This window comes from Anopheles merus, chromosome 2R (assembly GCF_017562075.2).
Source record: "Anopheles merus strain MAF chromosome 2R, AmerM5.1, whole genome shotgun sequence".
Lineage (NCBI taxonomy): Eukaryota > Metazoa > Arthropoda > Insecta > Diptera > Culicidae > Anopheles > Anopheles merus.
Window position 1 is genome coordinate 13,668,767 of NC_054082.1, and position 24,583 is coordinate 13,693,349.

General features: G+C 48.9%; 1 protein-coding gene and 1 long non-coding RNA gene across 2 annotated transcripts in view; one reads left to right on the forward strand and one right to left on the reverse strand.

Moving 5' to 3' along the window:
• LOC121588867 (coiled-coil domain-containing protein lobo) overlaps positions 1-24,583 on the reverse strand; it is a 164,585-nt gene that overhangs the window by 53,881 nt on the left and 86,121 nt on the right. The window lies entirely within an intron of this gene.
• On the forward strand, positions 6,613-12,592 carry LOC121588868. The gene is made up of 3 exons (XR_006004233.1): positions 6,613-6,924; positions 11,725-11,976; positions 12,082-12,592. It is a non-coding gene; the product is annotated as an uncharacterized LOC121588868 (long non-coding RNA).

Here is a 24,583-nt window from a genome sequence, read left to right on the forward strand (position 1 = left end):
TCCCTCCCTCCCAGCGCGCCCACCCATCCCGGTCACACTCATGAGTACGTGAGAGCATTCGATGAAGTCACCGCCAGATCCCGGGGACATTCGCACACCGGGCGCACCGGGCGGTGTGGGGCCGTTCACCTCGAGCGCACATTTCGCTGCGTCCCCGTGGAGATTCTTTATTCCATTTCCTTGAGCCGTCCATGCGAGCCGTGTGTGTTTGTGTGTTTGTGCCAGCCCCGGAGGATGCGAAGGCATCCGTGGCAACCCGTGTACGTGTACGGTGGTCATTGCCATTTGCAGCGCTCGGTAATTTCTCCCCGGGACGCGCTCGTCGCAAATAAGGCAAGGCGCGTGCTTCCCTGCCACCGTCAGCCGCGCGCAGCACTCGCTAAGCAACAGCAGGCGAATTGAACGTACCCATATGTGTGTGTATGTGTGTGCACACGGTCATGTCCTTTTTGGTGTGCACTGCTCGCGCTTCAACGGGCAACGGTGTGCCCGCTCCTTCGCGGTGGGTCTTCCCGTGGCGCGTCGTTTTGTCCTTTCGGTGGAGTCTCGCTGTCATTCTTCAGCGATGAGCCTTCTTTTCTCCGTGGTTGCCCGCCACTGCTTCCTCTGTGTGTGTGTGCTGATGCGCAGCGGAAGTATGGGATCCGGGGCTAGAATGCAAAATGTCCCCTGGCTTTGGTCCCGGCTCGGCACACTGGGTTATGTTGATTAAGCAAATCTCCCTAACGCTTGGCGTTGTTGCAGCGTGGAGCTCAAGAGAGAGCTGCTTGGATGTGTAAATGGCGCTAGCCTGTGTAATATGTTGCATGTGTTGTTCGTTCAGTAAAAGAGTCCTTTTCTTGTTGAAAGAAAATTGCATCTTTTGAAAGAATGGCACATGTATCTAAAATTTACTACGAATTTGTCACTTGCTCTGGTTAATTTCCATTCATCTTTGAATTACATTGGCTTACATCATATGCAATCTTTTTTACAATCTTTCTCGTTAAGGATGTCACGGGTGGCTTGTCAGTTAGACGTTTTTATTTAAGTTTTGCGTTTAAGGTGTACACCTTTATATGAATGTATCAAAATCAATCACAAAGAAATGCTTCCATGAGATGCAGTGCTTCTTTCCTTTGCCTTTATACTATCAAATATAGCTGGAACTGCTTTGCAATGCAAACCATGTTTTTTAAGTGTGCAAGAATGAAGCAAGAGAGAAATATATCGCCAACAATTCACTTACAAACTTTGTCCGGCCCAGCGAATGATCCGCGGACGCGTCCCACTGTGCGCAGCGGATGCGAAATTGCGCGCAATGCCATCACCTTCGGTCGGCTTCTTCGGGCGCAAAAAATATTTATATACACACATGTGCACACGACAGGATACCGGTTCAACCTACCCCACCTCTCGCTTGATCCTAGTCCCTTTCCTTAGCCTCGCAGCATCATGTGCTACTTTCCATCTCGGACCTTCGCTGCCTTTTTCTCGAACATCGCCACCATCGCCGTCGTCGTCGTCGTCGTCAACGTCAGAAAAGTGATCTTTTTCCACTGCGGATGCGAGAAACCAACTCACACACACCCCCCCAAACTATGGATTGCGAAGAGGGTGGAAGGGGCAAAGAAAATGGAAAGCAAAGAAGGGACGGACGGATGATTTTTCCCGTGCCAGAGCGGCCGGTAGCCAGGGCGATGGATATTGGGTCCAGTTTTTGTCCCACTTGGGACGCTTTCCCTCTGCACACACGCGCGAGGATGGGATGCGGGATTCCCCCATCCCCCCCCCAAAAAGCCGAATGTGCGCGCTCCACAGCGCACCGAAACCGGACGGTCCGCCCGCCCCCTGTTCCGAGCCCTTCCCCGGGGGCCCACCACCTGCAGCGCGCGCAGTTCGTCCCCGTCGGCAAGGATAAGAATATAAATGCTGCAAACGGTGGGTGAGCGGTATCCCGCTATCTTGCTGCCAGGGTTGTGCCGTCCATGCTGCTGCTTCGTCTTCTTTTCCTGTGCCGTTTTTCCTTTACGCTTCAATCTTGCGGCCCCGGCGGCCGAACGCGCGAAACGAAAGTCCACCGACGCGAACCAACGCTGCCTGCTGCTGCTGCTGTTGTGTGTCCTTTTTAACCGTCCCGAATCCGTCCCCATTCTCCCCCCCCCCCCGCTTCTTGCCACCTTCAATCGCGCGGTTCCTTTCAATCCGCCTTGAAGGAGACACACGTACACACACACACACACGGGAAAAAACGACAGGCGGACAGGCCAGGCAGGGGATCCAATCCAACTAAGCAACTTCGCTCGCATACGACGCGCTAGGGGTGGATTTTTGCCACGACGACGCTAGCGACGACGCAGAGCTCACATACAATGTACATGCACACGTACGAGGAGGGGGAGGGGGGGGGATGCGAATGGGGTCACGTGCGGGGCATTAAGTGCGAGGAGGGTCAGCGAAAATTCTGCCAACTACAAACGCCTACGGGTCCGCCAGCCCCGTCGACGACGACGACGACGACGACGATGATGATGATGCTGCTGGTGCTGCTGTCCACCTCAGCCATACATTTTCATCTCATCCCGGGCGGACTGACCACCGAGTGACATACATGAGCTGCACGTATACAGTGCTGTCCCGTTTTTGGTACCAGTAGCGTGTTTTTATTAAATATTTTATTCGGGGATCTCTGTCTGTATTGACGAAAATCACATCTAGTCTTGCTAGTAGTGTTGTCGTATTTCACGTGGAATTTAAGCTTAGTATTGCCTTGAAATGGGGTTTTCTAGTCCAGAGATACAATTATCAATAAATGAAACAAAGGACACGGCCCAACAATCAATCAAAAAAACTTTAAAAATACGCCTAAATGTATACTATTTGCACAACAATTGATGCTTGTTACTCAATCTTTAACGCCCCTTCAACGATAAATGTCATTCGAATTCGCGGTAAAGTACTTCTGCGAAACCAGCCAAACGTCACGCGCGTTCGGCACCGTAGCCACCGGTCAGCGCAAGATGGCAAAAGACCGTTTGGCAAGTTTCGCGACCCACGCCACAACACGCCATTGTGCCCGCCCGTCGTCGTGGCCTTCTTTTGGGCAGCACCGGTCGCCATCGCATTAGCCCGGCGCTTTTTGCAAAGGATCCACCCAGAAGGGTCGAGTTTGCAGATCCTAGAAGTAGACGCTTTGGACGACCGGAAACGGGCCGACGGATGGTACGGATGACAGCGCGACAGAGAGAGAGAGAGAGAGAGAGAGAGAATATGTGTGTGTGTGTGTGAGAGAGAGAGAAAGAGATGGAGAGGAAGCTGCCCCAGTGCTTGTTTCTAGGCGAGCGCGAAAACCCACTGTCCATCGTCGTCGTCCGGTTGTGGGGTAGGGTGAGTACGGTCCGTTCGTATCTGTCCCGGCAGCTCGTATGGAGATTGTTGGAGGATGTCTTTTCGCTGAAATTGACGACCGTCTTCCCTCGACTGGGCACTGGTCACACACACACACACACATGTATACGCCTCCAACGTCCCAGCAGCGACAGCCCGGGATTAATCGAAATCGGTCCAGCGGAGAAGAAAACGCGTCCACGTTTCATCCTTTTTTCCATACCCTCTCACCATTCCACCGACTCTTCATCCCCCTTCTCCCTCACAGAGAATATCCAATGTGTGTCGTTTGGCGGGAGGCGCGAAGAAGAGGATGAGGAGGCATAAAACACACGCGGCAAAGGGATCGCAACCAGCGTTAGCGCGCACAACGACGGTGAATCCTTTCCCGTTCATTTCAACTTCACCGTGCGCTTTCCCGCATCCGCGCCTGGGGGGGTGGTTCGGTCCCCGCGCGGGTGGTTGGGCGGGCAGTCGCGGCAGGCAAGAAACAGGGGAAGGCCCACTCGAACGCAAAGGGACGAGTAGCGCGTTCAGCGAATTTTTGCCTCTCGGGCAACGGTTGGCAATGGGCGCCGGAGACTCCTTATGTGCGATCCCTTTTTGCCTTCGATGGAAAAGAAAGGTGGTAAGTCCACTCTCTTCCCCATTGCCTTCGTGGCGCACACTCGGGGCCATCGTTTTTCTTCCCTTTTATCGGCGAAGGATATGTGTGGCGTGTGTGTGGCGTACGTGGGCTGGCGGTGGGACGTTGAAAAAGGACGCGATATTTTAGCCACCCTTTTCTCGACCCAATCTCGCTGACCAGCAGCAGCAGCAGCAGCAACAGCAGGGACCGGACGAGGACGGGACGACGTGGCGGATAAGTGGACCGTCAATTTGAAGCAGCCGCACAAGGACACACACGTGAACTCATATCCATGCGAGATGGAAAATACTCCCGCACACACACACAGCAATGCACAGGGATACAACTCAATTCCCGGAAAGCGTGTTTACGGTGGGTTCCCCTTGCCTAGCGCTTTCCCCCCGCAGCCCTAGGGGTTGGGTTTTCTTTGTTCGGCAATGATTTCTCCCTCGGGCGTTCGAAGGAAGCGGGGCATAGATTACGCAACGGGACCGCATCTTGTTTCGCAATGTAGTAATAGCAATTTAAATTCTTCAGAACACCGGCACCACTGACCGCTGGGCTGCTGGTTGTTTCTATACGTGTGTTATTTGCGCTTGAGCGTTTCATTTCGACGCAATAGACAGATGGACGTAAAGCTCGACTCAAGATGCTGTCCATGTAAGTATGAAATGAAGCAAAAAAAACTATTGTTTATGGAGTTATAAGAAATGGTGGGAGGGTGTATCAGCGTATTCCGAAGATATACTAAAACCATCCAGCAACTAGATGAAGCATTTAAACAAGCGAGAAATGAAACATCGCTCAAAATAGCACTCATGTGATATGCTATTGCACTCTGCATGCTGATTAGGTACTCCAACGAAATGCAATATCATGAGCCTCGACTTGGACTAGGTACTTAAATCAACAAAAAGACGAAGCATTAATATGGCATTGTTCAGGAACAGAATTAAAGATTCTATGGGATTACAAACATAAAAAAGTATAATAATGATAATAATAAAAAGTTTAATTTTGAAATCGTGGAAAAAGTGACCTGAGCTATTAACAAGTCCATCAAATATGATAGAGTCGCGGACTTGAGTAATTTACTATAAGGGAGTTGTGACTGTGGTTCTGTAGGCGGGAGCAACGTCATTTGATTACCCATGTGCCCATTATGTAAGCAATGTTTTAGATTCTGCATTCTACGATATGTTAGAAGCGGTGCAATTGGTCAAGATTTTTTATGTACGTAGCAGGACGTGAAAAGCAATAAGATATATTAATATATTGTAAAACTCTTCAAATTCAAACGGTTTCTACGAGTTTCCATCTTTTCCATATCAGGTGTTGTTTAAAATTAATAAAAAAAAAAGTATTTATGCATCTCTAGATTTTTGACATTACCTACCTATCCCTACTTCCAAGCCACAAGTTGATAATAAGAAAGTAAAATAAACATTATACTTTACAATTATCTTACATTAATAACATTATAGTCTTCGATAGGCAGAAAGATTCTCATGGAATGTTATAGTTTTTTTTAAGATATCAATGATAATTAATAGAAAAAGTAGTATATTCTAACGCTTCAAAAATCAAAGACACCATCAAAGAAGTTTCGATTACAAAGCACAAGCAAGTATAGTGATACACAGCATAAACCACATCAAAAGTAACACTTCTTTAATAATTATTGTAATGAAAATGAAGAATCTTATCATCTTTCAGTTACTCACTTTGATAAATTTACTTTTTATCTTAAATCTGAAATAATACCACCGACAAACCGACGTGACACTGGCGTTACAAAAGTGTCCCACACGAAAGTACTGTCATTTGCTAGTGAGGCGATCACTTCTGTCAAAGTAAACTCTGTTCACGGCATCTTAGATGTAAACAACTTTTCTAAATACAAATTGCAAAGGAAGTGTTAGGCAAGATTTTGTGAGAATTATTGTACAAAGCACCTAAAAAAAACATTTTAAAAGTTTCCAAATCAAAACAAAAGATGTGAGAAGTGAATAAAACAATGCGCATTGGAATTTGGGAAGAAAAACAAAAATCAAGTTCTGCAGTTTCTCGTCTGTATCAGTGTAGTAAGCGAATCATTATAGAGATGGCGCTAGTGTTTAACGTATTATCATTTGAAATAAGGAGACAACTTTTGAAGCTCATTTTGTTGGAAGTGTCACGTCGGTTTGTCGGTGATAATACCTCTACAAAATAATTTGTTGTTTGATTATTCTGTTACATCCTTTGCACTGCCTGTGACAGGAATAAAATGATTCTTAGTTCCTTGGTATTGGTTCCACATCGAAGGAAATGTTTTATGTTTTCAATGGATTGTATAGACATGTATATCATGTTATGAAAAGGATATAATGTTATCTCTGTGAAATCTATATGTAAGTTGAAAAAAAGAAATTAAGTAAAATAATTCTAGTAACAATTCTAGGACTCTTCTTTTGATATTTATTTATAATTCGCCAGAAAATTGCCTCCACGCCAACGACACTAGCACTACAAATATGCACAACATCACTTGTACGCGCAGTGTCACCTCTTACAATAGTGCTTATTAAGACTATTCGGAGTAGGCTTATCCAACGTCAATAAATAAAAGTGTTTGCAGACGTTTGAAAGCCACAAAGTCAAGCCAACTACCACCCATCCAGCAACTGGGGACGACATTTGCGCAAGTATAAAAAAAACACACACACACAAATATAGAAAATGACCGTCCCAGCTTTATAAAGGCGAGATGAAACACAGGCAGAAGAGCGAACCAAAACAAATAAGCACAAAAAAGTGAAGCAAATAACATGACATAAGTACGCAGCAGCAGCAGCAGCGGCGGCTAAGAAGGGACACAAAATTCCACCTCACGGCGAACGGCCACTATCATTGTCGCTGGGGTGGAGTGATGGGATGCAGAGAGTACGGTGAGTTTTCCATGTGGCCAGTGTTTTTGCGCGATTTTTCCTCCCTCGCCCGGAACCGTTAAGCCGAGTAGCCGTGTCCGCATTTCGGTCCACAGAGTCTTGGTCCTTTCTTCACCATTAGCCGTGCTCGAAGGCTTGCTGCGAAGTAAAGCCGGTGGACATTTGAAGGCCCCCTTTTTTTTCGCTCCTTTATCACCCTACTCAGCCTCAAAGCAGAGGGTGGTGGGTGCAGGGAAAGGATCGCTTTGCACCGGCTCAGAATGGTGCAAGCCCAAAAAAAGCCCCCGAACCAATGCGTCCCTCGACAGTTGACAAATCATTCTTTGCTCCGCGCGGAATCCGGTACGGGAATCGAAAGTCCCGCAAGGCAAACGAAAGAAAACGCCAACAGGGGAACCAAACACGCACACACACACACATAGCATCTCTGGACATTCTGAGGATGTAGAGGCTGCAGGAGGATTGCGGAAAAAACGCACCGAAAATCACGTAACGGTCACACCGCGCTACCGAAACAACGAAACGGAACGGTGCCGGGGCGGGAGATGGGTGGAGAAGATGAAAAACTTTCATCTTTCCTGACAAACAGGGGGCAGGCAGGGGAGGGAAAAGAAAGGAAGAAAAATTGGGAAGAAAATCCTCTCGCCGATAGTAAAACACGTATGCGGGCCGGCCGCGTGTTCGGTCCAGTGGCGTCGTCACACGTGTTCCGGTGCGGATAAGGATCCTTTTCGCACAGCGGAAGACTTTTACTTTGGCGAGCAAAAAAAAAAAACTCAAACCAAACAACACTGGAAGGGAAAAACGGACACACACACACACACCCGCAAACAATCTTTCTTTGCACCATCTTTGCACCACCCGCGCGAGCCCTGGAGTGGTACATGCCAGCCAGCATTACGTCAATCAAAAAAAGGGGTTGCTCGAAGGATGGCCAAGGCAGTGGCCGTGCAAGTCAAAAACAAAGCGAACATAAAAAGAGAAAACGAAAACGCAACGCACAGAACGAAAAAAAAACCCATTCGAGTTCGCCACCCGCCTACAGCCCCCCCCCCCTCACCAGAAGGTTTCCCGACCACTGCAAGGCGCGTCCGGCAAATGACGAAAAGCGGTAGCGACCAGCGCCGCAGACTGCCCTATCGAGGGGTCGAAAGAAACGAAGAAAGAAGTGAAAGAGAAAGAGAGAGAGAGAGAGGGAGGGAGAGAGAGAGAGAGACCGAGAGAAAAAAAACCATCGCCCGCCACTGAAGATGAAAAATAATCGGGAAAAACCCTTCCAACTTTTCAGCGAACACAGCGCGACGTCGTTTCGGCCGCCGGGCCTACCCACCCCCTTTTTTACGCCCACACACACACACACACACACACACACACACACACACGCCATTGCAATCTCAAAACTGCCCCGCCGCGTAGACAGATCTTAGAAAAGCGGTGGACAACAAGGGAAGAATGAAAAAAAAACTGCTCACCCTTACCGACACAAACACACACGGTAGGGTGGAAATCGCGTCCTTCTTTCCCGGTACGTGTGCATGTGTGTGTGTGTGTAGTGTATGTGTCCCTCGTCACCGATAAAAACAGAGCAAAAAAACCCAAAACCCACACACACACACTGTGATCGCCTGCCCGTCCTGCCCGGGGTCCGCAAGGAAAATTGACAGCAAAGAAACGAATGAAGGAAACGCAAGCGAAAAAAAAGGGATAAGCGCGGCCGTCGGCTGCCGGCCACTGGTGCCAGTGCAGTTGTTTTTTTTTTGCCCTCTCCCCTTCCCCCTCCTTCGTCGGTTCTCGAGACTCGGTGTTGTGCTGGCGGTTCGCGAATATATGTACATGTATTCACACACAGCGAACCCTTGGAAAACGCTGCCCTTTCCTTCTCGTTCCGTTCTCCCCTTTGGCAGGACGGCCGTCCTGCCACCCTCTCATCGCGTCATCTCGCTAGATGGAAGAGTGGAGAGTGGTATAGGGTTTTTTTTTATACCAATTTTCCGTCGCCTTTTTTCCATGCACGGTACCGCGCGCGGTACGGTTTGCGGGCGCAAAACCCCCTGCAGGCAAAATGGAATGATATTTCTCGTTCTATACTTTTACCACCAAGCACACACACACACACACACACACACACACACACACACACACACACAGAGGGGCGCGTAGGGAAAGAGGGGGGTTTTGAGTGGGCAAGTATTCTAGCCTCCCTTCTTTCTTATTCATCGCCACAGCATCCTTCTTGGTCAGCAGCAGCAGCAGCGGCAACATCGCCACGGCTTGCCCACTCTTTACGCGGCGTCGGCCGTTTTCTTCTATGCGCCTACCGCCCATCCCCATTACTACCGCTCCTATTCTCCTTTCGTCTGTGTGCCACTCGGTTTCGCAAATCAACTTCATCTTGCGTGATGTGTGTGTGTGTGGGCGGGAGGGTTTTTTTTCCTGTTCGCCACCAATCTATTCAGGTCCTCGCTCAGCCAAACGCGGCACATCAACGCGGGAGGGTAGCTAGCTGATTCTAGCCGTCTTTGTCCTGTGTCCGGCATTCCCTTTTTTTGCTTTTGTTTTTCTCCCTTCTATTTCTCGGAGGTTCGAGGGGGGGGGGGGTTTGCAAAGAAGATCCGTGCACTTGTGTTTTTCATTTTCAAGCCATCGCGCGTGTGAGTGTGTGTGTGTGTCCGCGTCGTAAGGGAAAATTTATTCCCCATTCCCCCGGGGATGGCCTTTTCCCGGGACTGTGGGGTTAGTTTGTTGTTGTTGTTGTTGTGTGTCTATCAATCCACTTGCATGTGCGTTCGCGGAAAAAAGGGACAAGGATGCGTTCCTGCGATGCGTACACACACACACACACGTAGATGTCAACCCGGGTTATGTTCGCTTTTACATAGGGCTTTTGCTTTTATCTCTGGGCAGGGCGAGTGAAACGGGTGGGAGGGTGGGAAGAGGAATGGTTTTTTGTTTCGGTCGGCCTTTGGAAATGGGTTTGCTAGATTAAAGCGAAAACCCAAATGGGGATGGTGCGTCACTAGTGCCTTCCAGCGGGGTTCGTCGTTTCGCACACTCGCAGCATCCATGTCCGTGTCGCCGTTGACAACAATCATCAACTCTTGATTAGCAGCGTTCGGATCGGCCGTGGGGTGGGGGGGGGGAATGGAGCGAGAAAGCCCGATGCAGGCAAAAGCCCTTGCTCTAGCCCTGGAGAATCAATTACAGGAAAATCGATCAAAAAAGGTGAAACCTGATCGTGAGGACATAGAACGGCACCTGATCGTGCGAGTAACACACGCTGTGGGGCGGGTTTGCTTCGGAGAAACATCAAAGTCGCGTGCTGCATGTCCCAATTGAATGTCCAGTTTTGCTTTGCAGCGTCTCCGGCCCGCCAAGAGCAGACTGAGAAATTGGGAAAAACCATGTTCCTTAGCAACAAGCCGAGCGCGCAAAACGAACGAATAGATTTGCAATCACTTTACTGGAGCAAAGCAAGCACGAAAATTGAAGACGATAAACGAAACAAAAAGGGGGAAAAGCTGTGCTCGCATCCCGTGTATCCTTGCAGCAGGTCTACGGCACAGCAATTTTCATCCATTTCCACCCAGCCTGGAAACTGACCGGTGCCATTCACCGCTGTAACCTGTGTGTGTGTGTAGCTGGTTCGATCGATTTTGTCGCTTCGAGGCGCAAGAAAAAAACAGGGAGAAACCAATAATCCTTCCGTCCCTCTGTGAGCCTAGGCCCAGGGACAGGAAAGTGTGTTGCGCCCCCAGGGACGAATCTTGAGCATGCGTTTGTTTTGTCACGAAATATGATCCCACCGTCCGTGCGGTGCCATCATGGTAACTCTCCCCTTTCCGTTACAACACACACACGCACACATCGTGGCAGAGTTCTCAATTGGTACAATTTCCCATTACACCGGGCTGGTTGAGTGTGTGCTGGTGAACGGTTGGCTTATTTTTCCTTCATGAAATTGGTTTACAAAAAAAAAAAAGATCTCTCCTGCTACCTCCTCTGCAATGCGTACATGAATGAGGCAGAAACAACAGAATGAAATGAGAAACCTTCGATGGAGCGGACTTAACAACAATGGATGCCCGTGCGATCGTGGAAAATGTCGCTGAAGCTGGAGAAATTTAAATTGTCCGAAAAGGGGACCAAAAGAGTAGAATGTTTTGATCCGCAACGGGGTCTCCACGTGCGCGCGCGATTCTATACGAAGGCACTTGTGGGAAGGTCAAAGAAACACACACGTGACTAGTCGGGGAGGGGGGAGGGGGGGAACTCTTCAGATTTCATCAACAATTTCAGCAAGACGTACTACTATGTCAATGAATGTCAAGTCGACATGGTTAGGTAAGTGGAAGCAGGACATGACTTCCCAAAAAAGGATAAGTTAGCTGCTTTGATTACACTTTAAGACAATTCAAAGAGGCAGATTGGAGCCCATTGGTCCAAAGGTTCAGAAAATGATAATATTAAAAAAATGAGTAGTCTTACTATGATAATTCAATAGAATATATAATGGTTTGAAACTGGAGATGTAGCACAGTCAGTATTGTTGATTGTGGGCATTTTTTATGAAAATCGCAGTAATCGGCTGGTCAAAATCATTGTTCCAAGATCTTTTACGGAGCACAGGTCGATGCAAAGTCCGTTGCTAGGTTGCCATTTTGAGCTCGCTTGTGACAGTTTCATGACAAAGTGTTTACAAACAAACCGGTTTGTAAGCACTTCTTTCCTAGCTAAAGCGGAAAAGAAGACGAATTTTATATAAATAATATTGTAATGCTTCAATTTTCTGATTGACCGCAGGGTTTCGATACATGGAGACATAAGAAGAAGTCATTTGAGTTCCCTTTGTATTCAGAAACATTGATAGACTTTTTGATTGGTTGGCGATTCCGTAACCACGAACCACTACCGTCCGCAACGGTCTTAGCGGAGGAACCAAAAGCTTATTAGTCATAAAACAGCACGGTACATGTTTCAACTCGATATGAGAAGTTCTATAAACTTTCAAATACACACTGCCAGTAAAATGAAACATCGAATCGGCACACACAGGTACGATATATATACAATTCCTTTGCTTAAAACCCGAGACGATAAATGAATATGTAATATGTAATATGTATGTAATATGTAATATTGTAATGCTTCAATTTTCAGCGGTTAATCGCTCATGGAGACAAAAGAAGAAGTTGTTAGTGTCGAATTGGTCAACCAGAAAAAAAAGTGTTCTCTATCATGAGTACAGAAATTTACACAAAAACACGAAAAAAGACCCAAGTGGAGATCTAGTACACTTGAAGTACGGAAAAATGAAAATGAAATGAATGTACCAGAAAAATATCAACGTGTCACAGTGACATTTTTTCCGTGACTGTCGAATGAAAGCGTGAATCTAGAGTGCGATGCTGCAAACAGTGTCATTTTGTAAAATTGTATGTCAACGAGTATCACCGTTCACAACACTGGGCACAGTCACGTATCTATTAACGACTCCGTTGTAGTTGAGCGCAATGGTCACCCAAAACCGAGCATCAAGAAAGGCTGGCTCCGATCGACATCAGCCTCAGTATTAATTCGTATTCGCAAGCAATCCCGAATTTGATAAGATTTTATTAAATTTTCTCGCAATTCGCACCCCTCATCCAATTGAACGTCTGAATGCCAAACTGCTTCAATGGTTATGCCCGAACCTGCCCGACACAAATTACAACCCAAGGTACGGAGCTCTCCACTTGCTGTCGTCATTTAACCATCTCAAAGGCTGCTAATGAAGGCTCGCTCTCCGTGTCGTTCGCCTTCTCCTGTATGTGACAAAGCGCGCGCGACCAGCCCGTCTACGCATGTGGACGCGTTCCAGCGCGCGTGAGGATTAATTACCGTATAAAATTTTATTACCTCTCCAGCACCCTCGACCCAGCGAGGAGGGACATTTGGCATCCACATGTGGCAGCCTGTCCCCCATGGCCGGTGTTTTCAAACATAATCAAGGAAAAGCAGTTGCAATCCTTGAACGCTTTAATTTGCCCTGCCAGCCGCTATCCGCCTGTCCCTTGCAGGTCCGGGGAAGTTTACACCACACGCTGGACTTCCTTTCGGCGGCGACGGTGAATGGCAGAATCCTTTCGTATAAAATTATTTATTGCGATAATCATTTGAATTTGTGTTTGTGTGTGCGCACGCCATTCGTGCGGTACCACTTCCCGGTTCAAGTTGCAAGATGTGGCGCCGTCCGCGCCCCCGGTCGGACCCGGGGGATAAAAGAAATCGATACCGGTCGAGCGGAAGGCCTCCGGAGGAAGCAAAAGGGACACCAAAGGAACGGTGTTTCGGTGCGATATCGACGGCAAAACCGGCCAACCGAAACCGAGAAGAGCTCATTAGAAGAAAACGGTGAACACACGCGGGGGGGAAATATTGCTTCGTTTTCCCTTTCCACCCAGCGTATTCGATGGATGGACGCACACACACACACGTACGATGGGCGTCAGTTTAATTTAACGCTTCGTCCTTCGCACATGCGAGATGATATCGCAAAACCGCGCACTAAACTAGTAGTGAAGGGTGCCGAAGAAAGCGTATCGGTGACCGGTGACAAAACCCGTCATTTTCCACCATTCGAAAAAGGGGTGAAAATCCCACCTCCAGGCGCCATAGCACACACACACATACACACACGCTGATATGCGGCGGGCCGTTGTGGGTGTGGGCAGTAGTAAAAACCGGTTCCTTAAGACTGTTGGCAAACCACCCCCGGGGTGGCAAAACTGCCTCGGTCTGGGCCATAAACTTTACAGCCGAAAACGAAATTATATCACACGAACGCCCCGTGTCCATGTATGTACCTTCCCTTCCTTCTCGGGCGATTATTGGCGAGGAGTCTGGCGCGGCAAAGGAAAGTTAGGCCTTTCTTTCCACAGCGCAGCGCAAAGAAACCGTTTGGCTAAACAATTTGTCTCTGATAATGCAAACCCATGCGGGAGCGGGAGAAGGTGGCTGGCTGGGTTGGTTTTGGTTGCGATTTCACTCGAAACCAGACGTGGGGGAGGGCAGGGGAATAAAAAAGTGGCTGTCGATTGCCGATACACTTCCGGCTACATGAGGTAAGGTACCGAGGGGGTTTTTGGTCGCCCCATTTCCGTTATCGTAAGTGAAAACATAAAAGACATCATCATTTCGATTAACGGGCCGGCCGGCCGTGGGGTCGAGGGGTTTCTTTCTTTTGGCGCACACACGCAAACGCACACGCATGGTAGCGGGCCGTGTCCTTCCGCCAATGGAGCGGAAAAGACCAATGTCGCTGTATCGTTTTTATGTGCCGTAAAGTGGAGTGTGTGTGTGTGTGTGGGTAGGTGCAACGGGTTTTGGAAACGGTTAGCGAGCTAGCAGGATTTAACGGTTGGAGGATTTAAAGCGAATGGGACGGCGGGGTCATTATTGCGTTACGTCCAGATTTCAAACGTCCGTAACGATGAATAATAAATGAAATGAAGATGGCGCCCCATCCGGGCAAGCGGAATCGTGGAGCGTACCGGAGCTATCTTAGAATAATTTCGCTGACGAGCTGACACATCCTTAACGCAGGATTGGGGTGGAAAACTGAGATATTTTAGGGTTAAACACGAACGGACGTTTTGTGTGTGTGTGTTTATGATTTAATAAAACAATTTGAAATAAATCTTGAAAGCGTGCGCATTTTGTAAATGTCGGTTTTTATGGTTTTTTTTTTGCATAAAATTTGTATAACGGAAAACTGGTCAAATGTTGTGATGCTGATTGGTTGCCAGAACTACTTTTACTTTACATATTAATCATTTTCAACACATCGAAAGTTATCCCGAAACTTAGTTAATCATTCAACTGTGATTATTATAAACGAAAAAATCAAACTAACTACAAGATCCACGCACATTAAAAGTTCTTGTAAAAAACACACACAATTCTAAATTCAACTTCTCCTCCCCCCAACCGATTGCTGACCACAACGTAAGCACGCAAACCATTTGCTAATGAAGCGCAACAATAAGATGGAAATGGATGGGAAAAGCTTGGCCGCATTATCCCTTTGACGCGCGGACCACCGCAAAGAAAGATCGAAGCACCCGTAAGCAGGTTTCTAAATAAACTCACCTCCGTCCATTAGGGCACACTAATGTGCACACACGCATACGTACAAAAACTTACACATGCTTCACTCGCGGCGAAGGTATTGGTCCTTCGATCGCATTCCCTCTCACCCAACACCCCCGCACGTTGACCAGCTTCCCGCACAACAACGCCAGCATCTTGCGTCATTGCTCGCTGGGAGAGAGAAAAGTGCGAGCAGCGAGCTGACCAACATTCAAATTTCCGCTATCCCATCCCCGCTATCCCAACAACAAGTGGGGCGATGGGTCCGGTCCCTTAACGAGAAGGTTGGTACGAGTCCGCGAACGGACGCACACACATGCACATGTACACACGGGCACACATGTACACTCTGCCTTCTTCGGACGGTCCCGGGCGCCACCGTTGCGCACCGTTGCTTGACGTGGAAAGAAAATGACGCTCGTGTCCTCGCACACGACGAAGGAATTAAGCGCAACTCAGTGGGCGGTCGGTGGGTGGGCCAGCTTCATGCAATGGATGCCGAGCGCCGGTCGATGGGTGGGAGGCGAGGGTCCGGTAAGAGTTAAACTGGACCCGTGTCGTGGCCAGTCGAAGCATTTTCGCTAGCCGTTTCTCGGACGCTCGCAAGATTGGACCGGGGTTTTTCCTTTTTCAAACCCTCCCTTTTTCACCCCCCCCCCTTCCGGTACCTGATACCTGCTCTCTCCGTTAACCCCATCCCGAGCCACCCCGACCCACCCACACAGCTGGACGGTTTCTATCGCGTTCCAAACAGGCACGTCGGTTTACCGTGTCGTGTCGTTCGCTATTTCTCTGACCACTACCACCCCGCGCCTCACACACCCAACCCCACCCAGCATCTTGCCCCGCTTTCCACTCCTCGTCGCATCGATTTTCCATCTCATCTCGCTGCGCCCCTTCCCACTGTCCGCGCGTTGGTGTCGCTTGGGCTGATCCTATTTCATTTTCTTCTCCTTTGCCTTACGACACACGAACAACGGGCGCACACACACATACACATCAATCCCACACACACACACACATACAAACACCGTACATCGAGGGGTTCTGGCTAGGCATCCTACGGCCATTTTCCCCATTCCCTGCGGGCTCGAAGCCCGGGACCGAAACCCCATTTCCATCAATAAGCGCTCACCGCAAGCTGAACCGGGCACCGGACCGTACCGGACGACCGGACTAAAACTACACGACGACGTCGACGACGACGACGACGACGACGACGACGGAACCCAAACTAGTGACGGGTGCAAGTCGTGAAAAAATAACATAGCTTTTCTTGAAAGTTTATTTAAACAACTGGACAGCAGCAGCAGCACCAGCCGTAGAAGCGGGCGACTCGTACCGACCGGCACTGACGCTACTGGTCCGGACCGAAACCCCGTCCAAGGAAGGACCTTTCGGCCGTGTCCGTATCCTTGCGCCAATCTTCCCATCCCATCTCGGGGCTTTTTGGGGCGAGAAAGAAGCACGGGCGCACTAATAGCAGCAGCAGCATCAACAGCAGTAGTAGTAGCAGCAGCAGCATCATCGTCACCAGCGAAAGGACCTTCCACCAAACGACCACGACCACCACGACGACGACGACGACGACGATGGCTCTGAGCTCGAATATCCTTACTCGCCGGCCCGGGGTTTCCCTGTCCGCCTGTGCCGGTCAGCCATATCTTTCGGTCAGCGCAACTGGACCCTCGCCAACACCTTCAGCCCCACGACGTTCCACACGCGCTTCCCGGTCGGTTAGCCTCTCGCAAAACTTCCGTACACTGGAGCGCCTTCCCCGTTTGCCCAGTAGCGCGAACACGGGCCCGTAGCGAATCAAGTGAAAATTTCGCATCCTTCTCCACAGCCCAAAAGTTGGAAAACAGTTACCGCACTCACCGGACCGTGTGATGACGGTACGGAAATTGTTTGTGTGAGTGTGTGTGTGTACTCGCTTTCTTAGCGCTCAGTTACCGCCATTTAAGCGATTGTTGCCGAGCTGGGTGGATTGGGATTGGGGATCGAATGTGTGGACGCTGGACGATGGTGTGATCCATAGCCGCGTCCTTGCTGGCGCCACTGCAAATCCATCGATGCGAAATAGCGGGGTAGGAGGGAGAGCGGGGCATCCGTGGCACTAATGATATTGTATGTAAATAAGTCTGACTCGGAGGCGGTTATCGGCGGGCGGATGGTGTGAGGGTTTTGATTATTTTTGAAGCACTTTTGAGCAATGTCGTACGTGCAATGAGTACAATTCTTCGAGTGAGCCATTTTCTTACTCAGCTGCATGGTATTGATGAAGATTAGTGTTAGACAAACTGTCCTGTTGCAAACTGTTAAGTGAATTGATCTTAATTCAATCCAAACGATCATCGAAACTTATTAACAAAGCAATGAACAATAGGCACTAAGATTCAACAGGTGATGATTATCGTTTCAATATGTTTGTTCAAATGTTTGTTTATGTTATTTTGAAATCAATATTTTACATCAATTAGATGTATGTGGGCCATGCTGTCATTGCAGGGTTGCTCACATCGTTTGGTACAAATAAATTCATTAAATATTGAATTAGAAATCTGCAGGCGTTGAACAACCTTCATAACCTAAGAGATACCTTGTGTTAAAACAAATATGTTATTTTCGTAATATTGTAAACCTTCATATAAAGCAGTTTTTGACTTATTGGATGTACTACAGTAGAAAAAGTATTCATAAAAAACGAACCTTTTGAAGTTCGAAATATATAAGCATTTGTTTACTTTTTTTCTAGCTGCAAACGTGTTCTGCTCTCCCAAAATTACCATGATGGTTGACATTATCGCTATCAAATGTCTTTTATTATTAAAAAAAAAGGTTTTGTGGCAATAGGTCTCATTCGACTCTTACTAACGTAACGATGATTTAGGTCAATCAAACATCTTCTTATCCTACAAGGCGCAACATCCTATGCAGACATGCCGGCCAATACAGGCTTTGCAAACTTACTCAGTACCACGCAACCGGATAATCAGTTCTTGTTACATTGGGGATGGTCCATTCTAGTCTTGCACCCACGACGGGCATGTCGTTAAGTCGGCAACTAGAATACTGTACCACGGGACCGACGCATGGGTCAATCAACTATCATCTTTAGTATTTGAAGTTATTTTTAAGTCAGACAAATCAGGTAATCAGACAAAGTATAATAGTCCGGCAAAGTTAAATACAAGAGTGGATTTTTTCAATTGTGTACATAGTTACCTAGTAACTTCTTAGCGTAATATCCCGTACGATGGCACGTGCGATTACAGTGTTAGCTAGCAAGCGTGTAAGACATTGAAATATTTCCTGGAAAAGGCTTCAGAGTTTGTTTCAGAGTGAATCTAACTCACCATTTCTGTTAAGATAGCTATGCCGTACTATCGTGAACGTATCAACGGAATAGAGAAGCGTCTATCTTCGAACGCAGCACCTCGCGTTCGGGACGTTACCAGTACTAGACAAAAGAAATTGCTATCCCTCGGCTGCTGATGAAGAAAATCAATCAACCGTGAATTTGCATACAATCACTCAGGGCACGACGAGCAAACCCAGATACATCGTATACTTGGGCAGTAGCTACCTCCATATACATCAATCCTTTCAATCGAATAAACCATCCGAAGCATCTGTGGATCTGCCGTAGCTGTTGCTACACTATTGTTGGGTTTTGGGTTGGACAGGAATATCACGCGGAAAACGTATCCAACAACCAGAGACATTAGCGCAAAAGGGCTCCTTCCTCCGCTATCGCTCCCTTAATGTTCAGCTCGCATCTGAGCGTGGATGGATTTGAATACGCTTCGGACACTTTCGCCCACCGCGAACCCGGACGATGATCTTCGCTCACGCTCTACCGGAAGAATGTATCTCGCCGTCTCCCTGCCACCGCTCCTCCCCCTAAAGGAAATGGGTTCTGCCAAAATCGTGAAATGGAAAACTTGCCCGCCCTCCAACCACTCCACATTCTTCCACTGGTGTGTATGTGTGTGTGTGTGTAAACTCTGGTGACCATGGACGCCTTCAAGCCGTTCCGCTCCCAGTACGCTGTCCAGCGCACTGCCCATTTCTTCCGAAAAACCGCCTCGTTTTCCTGTCACCCACATACACACACACACACACAAACACACCGTGCCCATTCCATATTATTCCCCGTGCCAGCGGAAAAATGACCAAAGAACAGCGAACCGTAAACGGGAAGCGAGGGAGAAGATGGAAGAGCGTGGGTCGCACACCCAAGGGATCGACGCGCTAGGAAAAGTTGAAGTTTTGGTCCCATCCGGTCCCGGAGGCACGGGGGCAGGGGCAGGGAAGAAACGAAACGGTCAAACCCTCTGGACCTGGTCATTCCGTGTCGAGCGATGCTAAACCCCTCCATCCTCGCACCAGCAACCCACACACAAACACACAAACTCACTCTATCAACCCCGTCCAAACAGTACAGCAAGTCCGGGAGGCAAAAAAGGGATACGACCACGACCAGGACGACGACGACGACGACCACGACGGAGAATTATATCTTACGTCCAGATCCTCTGCCGGTGTTGTCAGGATTCGCCGCCGGTCCGGTAAAAAGGGTCCGGGACCTAGTCCAGCAGCATCTAGAAGAGATATAGAACCCTCTGGTCATCTTGCATGCGCTGAAACCACTCTCGTGCGGACATATGAGCCTGCCGCCGTTCACTCCGCCCCTCTTCTTCTGCGGGGTGCTCTATGGACTGGAGCATTTTACCGCTTCCGCTTACATACATTTATTTATATTAGATAGCGCACGGATATGGGAGCGCGATGGCCATGCAGGCGAGCAAAGGTGTCGGATGGTAAAACTCATTCCATCCTTCCACACCCAACGGGGCATTCGCCTGCTGTGTGCGAAGGACCAAAACACTCTCTCACACACACACACACACACACCGAGTCGTACGCAACCGTTCTTCCCCGCTTACGCCCGGCCGGAGCGTTAAGGCGAGGTGGAAATTTTCTAAAAAGGACTTGAATTTCGGCTCAATAGGATTTCGCCGTTTTGTCCGGCCGGACGCAAGTCGTCGTCGTCGTCGTCGTTGTCATACCTCTGCTGTGGTCGTGGTCATCGCTGATGGCAGTGGGTATGTAGTGTATGCAGACTACTTCTGTGCCTGTGTGTTTGCATGGGGTTGGGGAATGAGTTTTTCTCGCAAGTCCTCCCGCTACCCGATGGTGGGAGGGGACAGTACATTTGCCAAGTCCGAGGAAAGAAGGACCATCGTCCTGGTCAGGCATGCATGTGTGTCTGCGTCTGTATGTGAGTGCGGATATTTGATGGAGAAAATGCTTTACGAATACTCCCCCCGCCACCAATGCTCACCATAGATACACACTTGCACCTCAGCGCACCTTTTTCCGGAGATGACCGGGCGCGCCCCAGCATCTTCTTGCCTGCCCGGATCGATGGACGCCCTCTCTCGCTCTCTCTCTCCCTCTGTCATTGGAGATGTGTCGTGGCCCAAGGAACCGACGGCACAGGCAAAACACAGTCGTTTCCATCACCAGGTCCACCCCCTACCGTGGGGTGAAAAAACAGAAACAGAACACAGTGGAAGTTACGGTGACAAAGGGGGGGGGGGGGGGGGTTCTTGCGGCATCGGGAGCATTTGGCGAAATTGGACATTCTTGGAAGGGTACACACGCCACGGGCAAAGACGGACACGGTTCGTCGAGTGCTGCGAGCTCTCCGGCTCGAAGGACCGAACCTGGAACTGGAGCTCAATGCTCGCAGGAATTAGGCTGCCCAAGCCAGGCCGGCACTAAGGGAAAGGTAAACCTGTGCCCGATTCCGACCCTTCCCGCAAGCAGGGGACAAACGTACAAGCCGTCGCTGGACGACGACGTTCGAAAAACGATATGCTGGCGGGACTGTGAACTTAAGCAGCACGAGACTCGTGGAATGACAAGTTTAGGAAGTCGGCCCCGTCCCTGGTAGCTTGCGAATTGCCTTCGCACTGGGAATGGGGAGGAAGCGGTGTGAGTGGCTTTGTGTCGGTGTGTGAGCACGGATGCAACGGGATGAGAAAAAGGATTGACACGGGGACACAACACACACACACAAACACACCGGGATCCTCGGGATGACCATTTTCCAAAACCAAACTTTTCCATTTCATTCCCCCGTTTCACCATCCGATCCCGGTGCGTCCAACCACTCGTGTCGCTGTCTTGTGCGAGCGTCCGTTTTCATCGTTGCCGAGATGTCGTGGCCATCGTCGTCGTCGTCGTCGGTGCCGTCGTTGTCGTAGGCCTGCTCTCGTCTTATGATGATGGTCCACTTTGGTCCACTGTTATGCCCTTCCGCTTCGGACCGGTGCCGCGGAGTTGTGCGGTTTTCCGGTCCGGCTCGGAGCGACCGAAAGCTTGAATATATGCATACACACACATACGCTCACATGTCATTTTGAGATGGACATCTCCTTGTCCCCATTACCGTTCGAGCTCCGAGATGCCGGTCGGCGGGCACTCAGGCTTCCATGAATCGATTTTAATTAAAAATCACAGCAGAAAACTTCAGCACTTGTTCTCGGGCTCGGGCCTTTTGTTTTTTTACTGGACGCCGTTGTTGAGCAATAGGACTTGGTCAGTGCTGTTTTTGTTTTGAAACTAACTATCTAGCGACAATTGAATTAGCTTAGCTTTTATAGCTCAAGGCTATGTGTTTGTTTACACACATTGGGCATAGAATCTACAAAAAAGAAAAATGACACCCAAACAGCAACTGCAACGCTAGAAAATAGAAAGTGCGTACATGGAAATTATAATAAAACTCAAATACCCAACAAGAAAGCCAAACAAACACTATTCAAAAACACTTGATTATAAGTTATAAAACAAAAGAAACATCTTAAAACCAATATCTAAACAATTCCAATGTGTATACTGATGATACATTAGTTTACCGAAGAATTTTTAAGACAGCAAATTAATCTTGAAATACACTCAATTTGAGTAGAGTTTAGTAACGTCCATATTCAAGATATTCATTACCCATCGGTTTGTACACTACATTTGATAACGTTAAAACTAAAGCAACTCTTTCTCAAACGTAAAACTATCCACCCTCCGCCCAGCTTCAAGCATGAGCTGGTCACAAAAACTGTTTTATTTACAAGTACCACCCAACAAGAAGCTTCTAACAAATTCCTTCGACCAAATGGGGGGTTTTAGGCAAAGCCCTGACCAATCTCCCCCTCGCTCAACCTACGGTACCATCGCTACGTGGTCCTTCGGTGTGTGTGTGTTGTGCACGTGTGTGAGGGCGTAAATTTGCACCGTCCACCGGCGACGGTCGCCAGTGGTTGCGAGCGGGCAAAGAAACTACGGTCCAAAAGTCCGGACGTTCGATGCTGCGTAAATTTTCCCCAAAACTCACTTGACCGTAAGAGGAGAGCGCAATTTGCGCCGGACCGCGCGTGCCACTCCGCCGCCGCTGCCACGCACCGGAAGCACGTCCCGGCGCCCCCATCGCTCGCCACTTAATAAGCTACACCAGCCGCTCCCGGAGTCTTCCTTTGCCGGACTTTGCGAAAGTAAACAATCCTCAGAGGAAGTCCCACCTTCCCCCCCCGCCAATGAACGCACCCTTGAATCCTTCCCCTCCTTCCGTTCCCCCCCCGCTCCCTATCATTTTGAGGAGTTCACCCGGTCCACCCAGCGCGCCGATGCGTGTGGGTTTCGTTCCGTTTCGATTTTTGCGCCCGAAAAAGGGGTTGTTAGCGCACGAAAGGCGAAAACGGCAAATGGTTTCGAACACATATCGTCCCAAACCCCGGATCGGTCTGGGGGCGTCCCCACCTCTCCTGGTCTCCGTCGGCAACTTCAAAAAACTAGCGAGCATAATAACTAAACGAAATATATCAAAAACTTAAAACTAACTGACCCGAAATTAATGCTTAATATTAAAATTAAAATTAACCCTCGCTTTGCCCAACATTGCGTTTGCCCCAGCAGAACGCCCTCCCAAACCCATCTCCTTCTTCTGCGGTACCCACGGAGCACAGGAGGGCCGAAGCCTTCGGTTGGACTTTTGATCCACTTGCCCCACCCATCCCCTTCCTCCCACTGAAACCACTTTCTCCCATCAAAGCGTGCCCAGCGTTTGGTGCTGAGTTTCTTCGCCGCCAGGGCAACGTTCAGTTCACCCCAGCACACTCACACTCACGCCCACGCTCAACCGGGTGGGTGGGATGGTGGTTGGTCGCTCGGGTAACTAAACATCACCGAAAAAAGGAACCCCTACCCGGGTGATGGTGCAGGCACACTGGCGGAGCAAAAGCGAGCGAGATCCGGTCGACTGTGTGTTTTCACTTGCTTGACCATCGTCGGGCTCCTTCCAAGTGGACTACGGGGTGGTCCCGTTCCGCTCGTAAGGATTTATCCTGCCGCCGAGAGTTCCTTGTGCACGGTGCCGTCTCGGGCGTCGCTTTTCCGAGGTTGTGCGCTTCACTTGCGGGCAGGCATCTTTTTCATATATACATACATACAAATTTCGCTCTCAAAAACTTTTCACCGACCACATCATCACGACCATCATCATCATCGTGATCATTGGGCAGTCCTCGCTCACTACGATGGTGTGGGTCCAGGGTCTTGCGAGCGGGACTGGCGAAAGGAAGCGTAACGAGCCCGCTTTTGCTGACCGGTGCGCGGAGAAGTGCACACATCATTTTCTTCTCTCATGCAACGGGGAGGGGATCTCGAGGAGCAAGGGTTAGTTGGGGCTAGCGAACGTCAGGGTAGAACAAGGCCCGTGTCTTGTTGCTGCTCCCAAACCATCGGCCAAACATTTCGGTGAAAAGTACACCCCCCAAGCAATGATGAGGGAGCGTTGGGATGGGTGAAATGTGAAAAAAGTGCAAGACACCGTGTGCATGTTCGCTTCCACCGACCTCACCATGCATTCATGTGTGTATGTGTGTGTGTGTGCAATTTTGGCGAAAGACCATTGCCGGGCAAATGGGCCAACTTTGAACAAAAGCACTTTCGGTTAACAAGTGACACAGAGGGGAGGGGGGGGGGCGAGCTGGAAAACACGGGCCGAAGGGAAATCTGCCTCGCCAAGCTAATCAGTTCCTTGAGCGGAGTGACTGCTGATGTATGTAGTAGCTGCGGAGATCATGATGAGATTTCTCTTGTGTGTGGCGTTTTTTTAGTGTATGTGTTCATGCTTTCATTTTTGGACTGTTGCTTCGTTTCTCCATTGGCGACTTCACGGGCAGAGTTTATCCTTTATTTCAGTGGCCACCTTGTTTTCCCCCACCAGTACAAATAGGAATATGTAAATGGAAACGGATGGTGCTGTCTGTCTTCTGTGAAATCTTGAGTGGCAAACGTTTCTAGGTAATGTTGTAGAGTTGGTTAATTTTTGGCACGAGATGGAAATGGTAGAGGTGCGTTCCGTGAACTCATTGTCATATCTGTCTGCGAAAGCACCATTTCAACCAAAATGACTGTGTGACGTAAATCTACTTGTACATTGTTTGGGTTGAGATCAACAAAAATA